Source organism: Trichosurus vulpecula, chromosome 4, assembly GCF_011100635.1.
Source record: "Trichosurus vulpecula isolate mTriVul1 chromosome 4, mTriVul1.pri, whole genome shotgun sequence".
Classification (NCBI taxonomy): Eukaryota; Metazoa; Chordata; class Mammalia; order Diprotodontia; family Phalangeridae; genus Trichosurus; species Trichosurus vulpecula.
The window spans coordinates 256,597,598-256,610,313 of NC_050576.1; positions in this window are offsets into that span (position 1 = coordinate 256,597,598).

Here is a 12,716-nt window from a genome sequence, read left to right on the forward strand (position 1 = left end):
CCTTCAGAACATGCCATCCATCAGAAAATGAGATGGGTCTATTCCAAAGGAAGGAAGAGTCTAGTCAAAATATCCTCACCTGGGAGAGTCGCTGGATGAGACGTAAACTAATACCATGGAAACAACACCAGTGCCAAACTAAAAACACATATTCATTCTTGTCTCCCATGTAACTTCCCTCATTCTCTCTCAGATTCCTTACTTTTTTTTAAGTCAGGAGATGAAGAAAAAATAATTGTATGACTCCACTAACAAGTGTTCTGTTGGAAGAATTCAAGCTTACCCTGAAGTCAAAAGCTGTCCTTCTTCTTTATCAGGCTTTGTAATCAGATAAGTGGTAGAGATCACAAGCTTCTCCTCCTCAGCCTCATGGCAGTCAGTGGCAGACAGAAGTAGGAGGCTGCAGTTCTCCCTCTCCCCGGCTACTTCCCTTCCTTCCTGCTCCCTCCAGCTTGACATATGCATTTTGAAGCAAGGCATTCTCTGTTTTTCCATTTGGTAAATCTGGCATCTCTGCTCAGGAAATCAACACAGCCAAGCCTCCTAATTGGTTTTGTATTGTGGAAAGAGAAAGGTGCCAGTCCAACAACTGATTGTCAGAGGCAACCTTGTAATATAGTTGGCAAAATGCGTTTAGACTGAGAGGACATGGGGTCAATTAACAGCTCAGCCACTTACCGCCCAGGTGATCTTGGGCAAGTCTCTTCCCTTTTCTAAGACTCAGTTTCTCTATCTGTAAAATGAAGGGCATGATTTTTAAGGTACCTTCTAGATCTAATTCTATGATCTTATAAGTGTATCCAAGAGACCTTGTCCAGGAAGAAATCACTCTTATGCCTTGCATTAAAAAATAAGATTCTTGGGGAGCAGGGAGCATTTCTCCAAGGTAGTTTTATGTAGTTCAGGGATTAAATTTCAGCTCAGCTGCTTTCAAGCTATACGATTTTGATAATGTCATTTAATCTATCTAAGCCTCCATTTCCATGTTTGTAAAAAGGAGACAATAATTCATCAGCCTTACTTACCTTCCAGAGTTGTGAGAATTGTCTGTGAAAGCACTTGGAAATTTGGAAACTACTATGCAAATTAAAGGTATTATAAAATTGAGAGACAGCATTATGTAGTTATTACTCCTTAGAACCCTTTTTATGTCTATTACACTATATTGTACATTGTCTCCTACACTACACCACTATACCACACCTACACTCATGGAAATCACCTCTCTACACCATCAAGAAATAGAGAGGAAAGCTCCTAGGATGGATGGGCTTTCTGTTATGGACTTACCAGAGGACAGGAAGAAGGATCACAATAAACTGGATAGGCATGGATAAGTGGAGAGACAGTGTGGTGGAGTGGAAATCATACTGAATTTGGAATCAAAGGACCTGGATTTGGACTATGCACCTTACCTCTCTCTGGGTCTTAGTTTTTCATCATTCAAGAAAAGGGAGTTCATAGGAGGATAAGTGTAAAGCTAGAAGGGACCTTAGAATTTATCCAGTCCGGCACTTCTTAAACTGTGGATTGTGACCCCATATTGGGTTGTGAAAAAATTGGCAACAGTAAAACGTTTCTGAACCTGCAACAACCAAAAATTAATTAAAAATCAAATGTGTAATGAATCTGAGGTGTTTCTGGCAGCACTTGCTCATGTTGCATCAGCAACTTCTCTGTAGCCTTGGTTCTGAGCACAGAGCATGTGCACTTTGCACTGGGCATGCCCGAAAAAGGTGGCACAGTGAGTAGAGTACCGGCCCTGGAGTCAGGAAGACCTGAGTTCATTTCTGGCCTAAAACACTTGACACACTTACTAGCTGTGTGACCTTAGGCAAGTCACTTAATGCCAATTGCCTTGCCTTCCCCCCTTCAAAAAAAAAAAAAAGAGAAAGAAAAGAAAAGAAAGAATCCCTGCTAGTCCAATCTTCCCCTCCCATTTTGTAGATGAAGAAACCAAGACCAAGAGAGTTCAACTGACTTGCCCAGAGCCATACAGCTAAGTGTCTGAAGCAGAATTTGAACACAGACCCTCCTGTTTCCAAGTCCAGTGGCCATCCAGTATCCCAATACAGGATGGGTTGGAGGGCCTATAAAATCCCTCCAGCTTGAGAGCTATGATCCTATGACTTTTTGAGGTTCCCCATCTGTAAAAAGAGGGGGTTGTAGTCAATGGCTTCTGACATCCTTTCCAGATTCCCAGGATCCTATAGTTTTGGTCCATTCTGTGGAAGGTATGGATGAGTTCACAGATCTATCCAAGGATCAAAGCACAATTGAAGTATTCTTGACTCACCAAGAAGCCACTGTTCAGAAGGTGCCTGCCAAATAGATTGGCCAGAAGAGCATGAGAAGATTAGCATTCTTATCCTGGCTGTCTGACTCTCAGGTCCCAGGTGGCATTTCTTTTAAGACTTAAAGGTAGGCATGGGCAGTACACTCCAGTTTTCTGCCATCTTTAAAATTTAGGGATGAGACAATTCCACTATACCGCACTGCCTCTCAGGTAAACAAACATAAAGCGAGTCTGAAGCAGGGTGCACCATTACTCTATGGAAAAGTTCAGGTTGTATTTTGTTTGGGTTGAGATTTTTGTCTTTTTCAGCTGGAATCCAGTGCATTACTGACCTGCAGTGCATAGATCAAATTGTCTGAAGAATTCCCCATGGTCTAGCTCACTTTCCCTATATAGTTATAGCTATAACTCAGAGCATTGACTGAAGACTTAGAGCAAGGTGTTTGTGGGAAAAACTAAAGCACTGATGAACTAACTTTCCCCAAGTATTATGTATAAGTCTTTACATTACCTTTTCTCTTTTGTTTCATTGAGGAAAAAAATTTATTTTGTGAGGGAAAATGAAATGATATCACAGAATAACAGAATCTGAGAGTTGTCCACGATCTCAGTGTCCACCTTGTCCAAGTTGTAGAATCTCCTCCCTGAGCCTTCCCACCTCCAAACTAAACATGCTCAGTTCCTTCAATTAATTCTTTCACATGGACTTGAGGCCCTGTACCACAATGCTTGTCCTCCTCTGAATGCTCTCCAGCTCATCAATGTTCCTCCTAGAATGTGATGCCTGAGAACTGAAGGCAGGGGCTCCAGGTGTCTGATTCAACCAGACAACCATGGGACTCTTACAGTTGAGCTAGTTCTTATTTGTGAGGGCTATGGCTCTCTGAAGGAGGCCCATGATCACAGATGTGTTTAGGGAACTGTGAGGCAGATGGGAGATGGGCCCGTGGCTGGAGGGCAGAGACAGATTGGAAATGGAACAGGTCTTAGGATATAGACCCTGTCCATTCCTCTCAGGAGTCTCCGAAGAATTTATAATAAATATTAATGGATTGTGATAATGAGTTTGAGGCTCTCCAATACCCTCCCTGTTAGCTACCAAACTGAAAACCCAAGCTTTAGAGTTTCTTTTTTTTCTATTTCTCATGTTCATTTTTTCTACCAATCTGACACTTTCTCCCACCAATTCATGCTTGTATCCACCATTCAATCTATCCACCAGTCAGCGCTCCTAGAAGTGTCATTTTGTGTCTAGCTTTGGGCCAAAGGGTTTGGAGATTGAACTGTGGGGTCAATTCAGTTCAATTTTTAAAAACCATTTAATTCATCATACACCCTTCCTAATTTATGAGTGCAAACTTACTAAGCCAGGTTTATCTAGCCATCCCCAAAAAAATGTTCTGTATCTCATCTCGCCATCCACTGTGAAACTAGGACCTACCTGGGCATCTTGCCATCTGCCTTTCAGCTTTAAGTTCATACTTCCCCTCAACCCCAAATTCCCATCTCTTCTCTGGGTATAGTAATCCAATGAATACTACCACTACTTCTAAAAAGGGTGTGGCAATAGACTACTCTATGGCCCCACTCACAATCCTTGTGACTCTCCAAAGCAAAATTCTTTCCCTGGCCACCAATTCTCTTTTGTGTTGTATATCCTTTTGAGAATATAATTTCCTTGAGAGCAGGGACTGTCTCATTTTTGCATTTGAAACATTAGCACCTACCTAGCGCAGCGCCTGACATATAGTAAGTACTTAATATATGGGGCAAGTCACTTAATATATGGGTTTTTTTACATCATTCATGCACACATGCATGCATGTAGTTCTGGGAGACAAAAAAACTTAAAAAATGGCACAGTCTCTGCTCTTAAAGAGCCTACATTCTACAGGGAGGAGGGGAAGGAGAAGGAAAGGACACAGCATACACATAGATAAGTAAAATGTAAGGCAAAGAATGATGGAAGACAAAAGAGAGAGGCTAATCCCTCAACTGAGCCTTGAATGAAGGCAAGGATTATGTGAGGCAGAGAAGAGGAAGCATTGCATTTGGCACTTGGGAGATGACTCCTGTAGAGTCACTGGGGCAGGAGATGGAAGGTAGAGTCTATGCCAGCTCTTGGAGCATAGAATTTGTGAAGGGGAATAATGTGAAAAAAGGTTGAAAAAGGAGTTTGGAGTCAGATTAGAGAAGACCTTCAGTGCCAGAAGGAGAAGTTTGTATGCTTTCAATTCAGAGGCAAGACAAATAGGAAAGAAATAAAGTGAATATGAATTGGTAATTAAATTATACAACATTCTATGAATCCTGTAGAATCTCAGGGACAGGGGACCTGGAGATTTTAAGCTCCTTTCATGGGGGCATACTGTCCTGTACTAGGTTTGCTGTCCCCTATCCTGATCAACTCACATCTGCAGTTCTAGGAACCATATTTTAGGAAGGACACTGACAAGCAAGAGGCATCTAGGTGGATAGAGTGCCCCATCTGGAGTCAGGAAGACTCATCTTCATGAGTTCAAATCCAGCTTACTAGCTCACTACCACTTACTAGCTGTGGGATCCTGGGCAAGTCACTTAACTCTGTTTGCCTCAGTTTCCTCATCTGTAAAATGAGCTGGAGAAGTTTCCAGTATCTTTGTCCAAAAAATGGAATCACAAAGAGTCAAACATGAGTGGAGAATGACTGAACAACAACTGACAAGCTAGAACATACCCAGATGAAAAGAAGGTTCTAGAGTAACTGGAGATGCTGCCACATGAAGGTTGATTGAAAGAACAGGGGATGTTTAGCCAGGAGAAGAGAAAGATTTAGAAGAAGACCTAATAGTCATTTCAAGTATATGAAAGGCTATCAGGTAGAAGGATTTGTGTCATGGTCTTAAAAGCAGAAGGGACCCCAGAGTTGATTTCCTCCAGCTCTCTCATTTTACAGAGAACAAAACTGAGGCCTTGAGGGGTTAAGTAATTTACCAAGTCACAGAGGTATAGCATCAGAGCCAGGTCTTGAATGCAGTTCTTCTGACCCCACTGGACCATACTGCCTCAGACTGGCATCCTCTGCTTTGCCCCAGAGAACTATCTAGGAACCATGGAAGGAATTGCAGAGAGGAAGATTTATACTTAACTTCGGAAAAAAAGCGTGGCTTTGAAAACATACAATCCAATCAATGACCTCAGCTGACACGTCTAGCTTTGGACCACCTCGGGAGTCCAGGGTTTCCCATTTTTGACTGCTATCTATAGTCTCAGAGTTAGCAAGGTGCCCTGCTTAGGGAAATTGCCAGTAGCTGATGCCTTCCTACCCCACAGATTAATTCTCTGCCTTCCCTGATTGTGGTCACATAGTGAAGGATCAGTCAGGTAGGAAGGGGGTGAACAGTTGAACGGAACTGGTTGAACCATGTTGGAGAACAATTGCCTAGAAGGGCTGATGGTCAAACAAGGACTGTTCCTGGAGGTACGGGGTACTGTTGTGGGGAGACTTTCACGAATTGTGTTCAGGGAGGGGTCCCACTGAAAACCACACCCAGGCTACTTGGGGTAGGAAGGTCTTTGGTCAACTGAGTTTAATTGATTGGTTAAGACAAAACAGTCAACTCATAGGACCTATAAATACTTCTGGAGAAGGGGATCTAGTAATGAGTGGCAGAGTGGAGGAGTTTCTCCAGAGCCAAATTCTGAGTAAGGAAAACCTGAGCTCAAAGTTGGCCTCTGAAATTTACTATGTGAAGTTGAAAAAGTCATTTAAACAAGGTGGGAGTAGGGGGAGAGAGAGAGAGAGAGAGAGAGAGAGAGAGAGAGAGAGAGAGAGAGAGAGAGAGAGAGAGAGAGAGAGAGAGAATATAAGAAATCTCATATGATGAAACACATTCAACATATACTGAGATATATACATGTAAAATATTTATTTGACGTGTGTGTGTGTGTGTGTGTGTGAATAACTTCTCAATCAGGGCCGTTGAGTGCCTTAAATGAGATAATGGAGGTACTTTGTAAACTTTAGTAAGTATTCAGTTCAATTCAACAACCGCCGATCGAGCTCCTACTATGTGTCAGAAACTATGCCACATGCTGAGAATACAAATCACTCAATCGACAAATGTTCATTAAAGGCCTAGCAGGTGCCAAATACTGGGTTAGGTGCTGGGGAAGCAAAAACCAGAAAAATCAAACAATCCCTGCCCTCTAAGACATTACATTCTATCGAGGGGAATCAACATGTATGTTCATAAGTAAATGCAAAGAATATACAATGTAACTGGGGGGGGCATCAATCAATCAACAAGCATTTATTAAAACCAGTCTATTTGCCAGGCAGTGTGCTAAGCCTGGGAGGGCAAAGACAAAGCTAAACTATTTACTAGTCAGAAAACTTACATTCTTTCTTAAAATTTTTATTTTATTTTTAATTTATAGAATAAAAGAAGCATTTCCATAACAGTATAATTTTTTTGAAAAGATGATTGTACACAAAACTGCAAATCTATTATGGACAACTTGCTATTCCTTTTAAATATATAATAAAATTATCATGTAACTTTCTTTTTTTCCTTTTTTTCTCCCCTTCTCCTCCCCCCACCCTAGAGATGGCTACCATTAGATACAAATATGTGTGTGTGTGTATTTATCATTTCTTTCTCTGGATGTAGAGAGCATCTTCCTTTTTATGTCCTTTGTGGTTAACTTGGGTATTTATAATATTCAAAATGACTTAGTCAAAGTTGTTCTTAAAATGAAATTGCTATTACTGTATACAGTGTTCTCTTGGTTCTGCTCATTGCACTCTTCATTATTTTGTGCAAGTCTATCCATGTTTTTCTAAGATCACCAGGCTCATCATTTCTTATAGCATAGGAGTACTCCATCACAATCATATATCACAGCTGGTTCAACCATTCCCCAACTGATGGGCATCCGCACAATTTCCAGTTCTTTGCCACCACAAAGAGAGCTGCTTGGGAGACTTAATTCATTGTTGGTGGAAATGTGAACTGATTCAACCATTTCAGAGAGCAATCTGGAATTATGCCCGAAGAGTTATTTAAAAACTTACATTCTAAAGGAGAGATAAAACCAATCAATAAGTATTTATCAAGCTCCTAGTCTGTGCCTTGGTATTGGGAATATAAATACAAAAAAAATTAAATAAATTCTGCCCTCAGAAAGCTTGAGTTGTTTGGGATGGAGGGGGGAGGTAGAGGAAAAAACATGCATGTAGATTAGTAAATTATACATTTACCTACTTATCTAGCTATCTCTATGTCTGTCTGTTTGTCTATCTACAGATGGCTTTTATTAATTTCTAAGGTGGTTCATTCATCTCCAGTTAGGATGTGGAGATTTTCCATCAAAATTGATGCCACTGTTAAAAATTGAGGTCTGCCTTCTTGGGAATGATCGGCCCATTGGGAAATGAAGCTCATTTTAAAATACCAAAGATGGACAATCTAATGGTCATGGCTTTTCAAATATGTGCTTCTTCTAAAAGGAAAAGTTGGAAACCAAAGCATGAACTTTCTTCAATTTTTGCTAAGTAAACTTGGCTACTACAAAATTAGCCCTTGTGTCCTACCCAGAGGGATATCTTCACTCCGTGATAGCATCTATTGCTTTCTTTCCAGGTCCCTTAATTAGAGGGCTGATGACATGGAACTGTCTGCCACCCCTGTTATGTTGGGCCTGGCCAACCATCAAGGCCAGGCCCACTTGACCACCAGAATTGTTGGCTTCAACCTGTCACGGTCCCAACCGGGAATTTTCATTTCATGGACGAGGAGATTTTTTTTTTCCTCATCGGGGCAAATCAAGCTGCTTAGCAGTACTGGTGCGAATGGGCATTGTACCTGTTTCAGGGTTTTCTACCAGAAATCTCAATCACTTTTTAAGCTGTTATGATCTACCTTGCCAATGCCTACTTAGGGAGAATTAAACTGTGGATTACAAGAATTCTTTCTGCAGAAGCTTTGAAGTCTATTGTTTTAGGCTCTGCAGATCACAGGGCTGTCTCACCTACTTCCCTTTCTCTTTTCTCTTTTTAATCTTTTCTGAAAAACAGCCACAAACATACACAACGACCCCGGCTGCTCTGATGTTTTCCTTCATGAACATGAGAGTTAAGGTAACACACAGACTTTCTTCCTAATCCCTCATCTTCCACTTGTTCCTAACTTTCCGAACACATCCCATCAGCTGGAAATTTCCCTGGACTTGTTTCACACAGAGGAACTTGAAGGACTGTCTGTTTGGCTGTTCTAGTCACATGCTTGTGTACTCACTTGTGTGTGTGTGTGTGTGTCCATATGTGTCTTCATATATATGTGGCGGGGAGGAATAATGGGATCATACACCTACAACTGGAAAAGATCTCAGAGACCATCTAGTCCAACTCCCTTACTTTTACTGGTGGGGAAACTAAGGCCCATGGAAATTAAGTGACAGGATCATAGGCTTTAGATTTATAGAATTTAGATATGAAATGAACTTTAACTACCATGTACTTGAACCCTCTTATTTTACAGAAGGGACGGGAAAGGAAGGGAAGAGAAGGAAGGTGAGGGAAGAAGAGCCAGAAAGCCAGAAATCTTTCCATTGTACCTTTCTGTATGGGATTGACAACAAGCCAATGATACCATTTTGCATATACTTGTCTCAGAAAAATTGCTATACTCACCTTGAGCTGTGAAAAGTTCTGGACTCAGAGTCAGAGAAGATCTGAATTTGAATTCCACCCCATGTTTATGTACTGAGCTCTGATCATGGCATCATCAAAGTCTCAGAGTTAAAAGAGATACTTAGCTTAACCTGTAGATGATGAATCATCCCCTTTACAAAGTTCCACAAGTATCATCCAGGCTAGGGCAATGCACTACTGCCTGAGGCTGCCCAATCTGCTGAGGGTTGGCTCAAATTAGTAGGAATTTTTTTCCCTGTATCTAGTCTGAATTGGCCCCTGCTACTTCTACCATTACTCCTAATTCCGCCCTCTGGGGCAAAGCACAATAAAGCTAATCCCTTCACCTGTCATGCCCCCCCCCAATTAAATTTCCCCCTTTCAGCAAAAAAGTTCCCCAGTTTCTTCAATAGATCCTTATCTGCCGTGGCACCATCTTTGTTTCCTTCCTCAGGATGCTCGTTCACATATTAATATACTTTCTAATATGTACCCACCAACCCAACAGCCCCAGATGTCAAAATATACTACAAAGCAACAATCTAAAAACTATTTAATGCTGACTAAAAACTAGAAAACTCAAGCCATGGAACAATAGTCAGTGCTTAATAAATGTTTCTTGGGGAAAGAAACACATGTTGAAGGAGTGTGGAAAAATTGGGACACTAAATTGGAACTAAAATTGGAACTGTGAACTGATCCAACCATTTTAGAGAGCAAGCTGGAACTATGCCCAAAAAGTTATTAAACTGCCTATACGCTTGGATCCAGCAATACCACTGCTAGGTCTATTCCCAAAGATGATGAAGGAAAAAGAAAAAGAACCTATATGTTCTAAAACATTTAAAGCATCTCTCTTTGTGGTGACAAAGAGCTGGAAATTATGAGGATGCCTGTCAGTTGGGGAATGGTTGAACAAGTTGTGGTATGTGATTGTGATGGAATACTCCTGTGCTATAAGAAATGATGAGTTTGATGACCTTAGAAAAACATGGATAACCTTGCACAAAATAATGAAGAGTGAAATGAGCAGAACCAAGAGAACACTGTATACAGTAACAAGAATATTGTTTTAAGAACAACTTTGCGTGACTAAGTCATTTTGAATATTATAAATACCCAAATTAACTACAAAGGACATATGAAGGAAGATGCTACCTACATCCAGAGGAAGAACTGATAAATAGAAGTATATATAGTATGATTACACACACACACACACACACACACACACACACACAACATTTGTGTCTAATGATAGACTTCTCTATGGCAGGGACAGGAAGGGAAAAAAGGGGTGGAAGAAAGAAAGTACATGATAATTTTATTATATATTTAAAAGGAATAGCAAGTTGTACATAATAGATTTATAGTTTCACATATAACCATCTTTTTCTATTCTTTTTATGGAAATGCTTGTTTTAGTTCTTAAGTTCAGAATAAAGTAAATAAAATTTCAAAAAAATTAATTTTTCTTGCTTAAAGTTAGAGTTCAAATGTGGAGCCATTTTAGATCCAGTTTGAGGATGATGACAATTTTCTTTTTATAAACCCAGATGAAGGATGACTGACTCAGAAAAGAGCAGTAGTCCCTAAAAAGCATTTGAGTTCATGGCAATAGGATGGGATTGGCATGGACCAAATGGAGATCCCCACTACCAATGGAGAGTAGCTCCTGTTCTTCAAGGCGAGAGCTGTCTGGCAGCTCAGAGAGCATAAGTGATTTTGTCCAGGATCAGAGTCAGGATTTGAATCCGGTTTTTCCTGATGACAAGGCCATCTCTCTCTCTCTCACTCTCTCTCTCTCCCCTAAGCCATAATGCCTCTTCATAAGGTTTCTAATACTTCTTCAGTATTTCCAAGATATGTGCTTTAATCAGTGTGCATACTTGGAATATTCAAATGCCTTCATGATTTAATGGATGGTCTTTAGCAGCTCTGTGGCACTGAAAAAAATTCCCAACAGAATTAGGATTCAAAATGACCTGGGCCAAACTAAGAAGCTGAGATTGATTGGGTATAAAAGAAAAATCCTTCACTTGGGTTAAAAAAAATCACCCTCACAAGTACATGATAATGGAGGAAAGGCTGAGAAGCATCTTGTTTTCAAAAGGTATGGAGGTTTTTAGGTCCAGAACTTAATATATTCTGATTAATTTGCCCCCTTCATAGGCTTGATTTTTAATTAACAACCTAATAAGGAAATCACTGTTTTAGGAATTCATAGACAACAGTCACAAAGGGTGGACAGGCATGGATGGACAACTGGGCTGTATAAGGGATAGAATCCTGGTCTTGGATTCAGGAAGGCTTGAGTTCAAATTCTATCTCAGACACTTACTACCTGTGTAATCCTGGCCAGGTTTCTTAATCTCTCTTGTCCTCAGTTAATGATAACACCTAACTCACAGGGTTGTTGTGAGACTCAAATAAGTGAACATATGTAAATATAATATAATTATAATATATAACATATAGAAATACAATATAATTAATATAAAGTACTTTGTCGATCTTAAAGTGCTATATAAATGCTAATAATGATTTTGCATAAGTGGAGGGAACTTCCAAGTGGATGAGATAACAGATCTGTTTTGAGTATTAATAATTACAAATTATAATTTGGACCTCAAACTTTTAAAACACAGATATTTAAAAATGTTTTTGAATGTAATCGGGGGAAAACAAAATGTTATATATTTTTTAAATAATGACAAAATATTAATGGTAATAAAATAATAATGATAAATTACAAGTGTTAGTTTACCATTACATTTGTTTCCAGCCCCAACATTCTTTGGTTTTCTTTATTTCCACCTATAATAACCAAGTCCCTAGAATTACAGATTTGTAGCTGGAAGAGTCCTAAGAGATCATCAAATCCAAATCCCCCAAAAATCATTTATGACATGTGCTTACTATAAGCCAGGCACTAGCAATTTACAAGCAAGCAAGATAGTCCCTGCCCTCAAGGAGCCTACACTCTAAAAGGGGAAGGCAGCATGTGGGGGAGGGTAGAGATTTGGAAAGGCAAGATGGGGAGGAGATACAGCAGAGAGTGGCATGGCTTGGAGATGACCAGGAAGTGGTGTGATGGGCCTCCTTTCTGGATCTGCTCCTGACCTTAGACCATTCCTCATATGGGCACCAGGAGGAACTCACCACTGGAAGATGGAGGCAAGTCTGTCAGAAGGAATAATCCAGGGTGAGGAGGCTGCTGGGATAGTGGCATGCTCCCAGGTGAGGAGGCCCCTAGCACTGAGGGAAGCTCCAAAACAGCAGCTGAGGCATAGTTTTTGAAGTCCAGAAGTCATATAGAAATGCTGTCAGAGCCAAGATTGAAATCTAGCCTTTAAATCTAGCAGTCTTTCCATTCTCTGTGATACCTTTTCACTGGAATAGCTAGGATTTTTCCTGAATCCGATTGTATCAAAGCGATGATATGGCCAACTACAGCAAGAGGATGTAAGGGAAATGGATATGGAGTCAAAACACCTGGGTTCAAATCTAGGTTCTGACAATTACCAGCTGTGGGACCTTGAGAAAGTTATTCCGTCTCTAACCTTTCTGACCCTAGATTTCTTCATCGGCAAATGAGGGGTTGGACAAGAAGACCTCTGAGGTCCCTCCCAGCTCTAATTCTTTGATAATGACAGCACCAGGCAGCTCAGCCCCAAGCCTCCTAGCCAAGCACCACTCCCAATTTTCATCTGATTTTCGCCTCTTTTATAACCCCCCAAAAGTAAC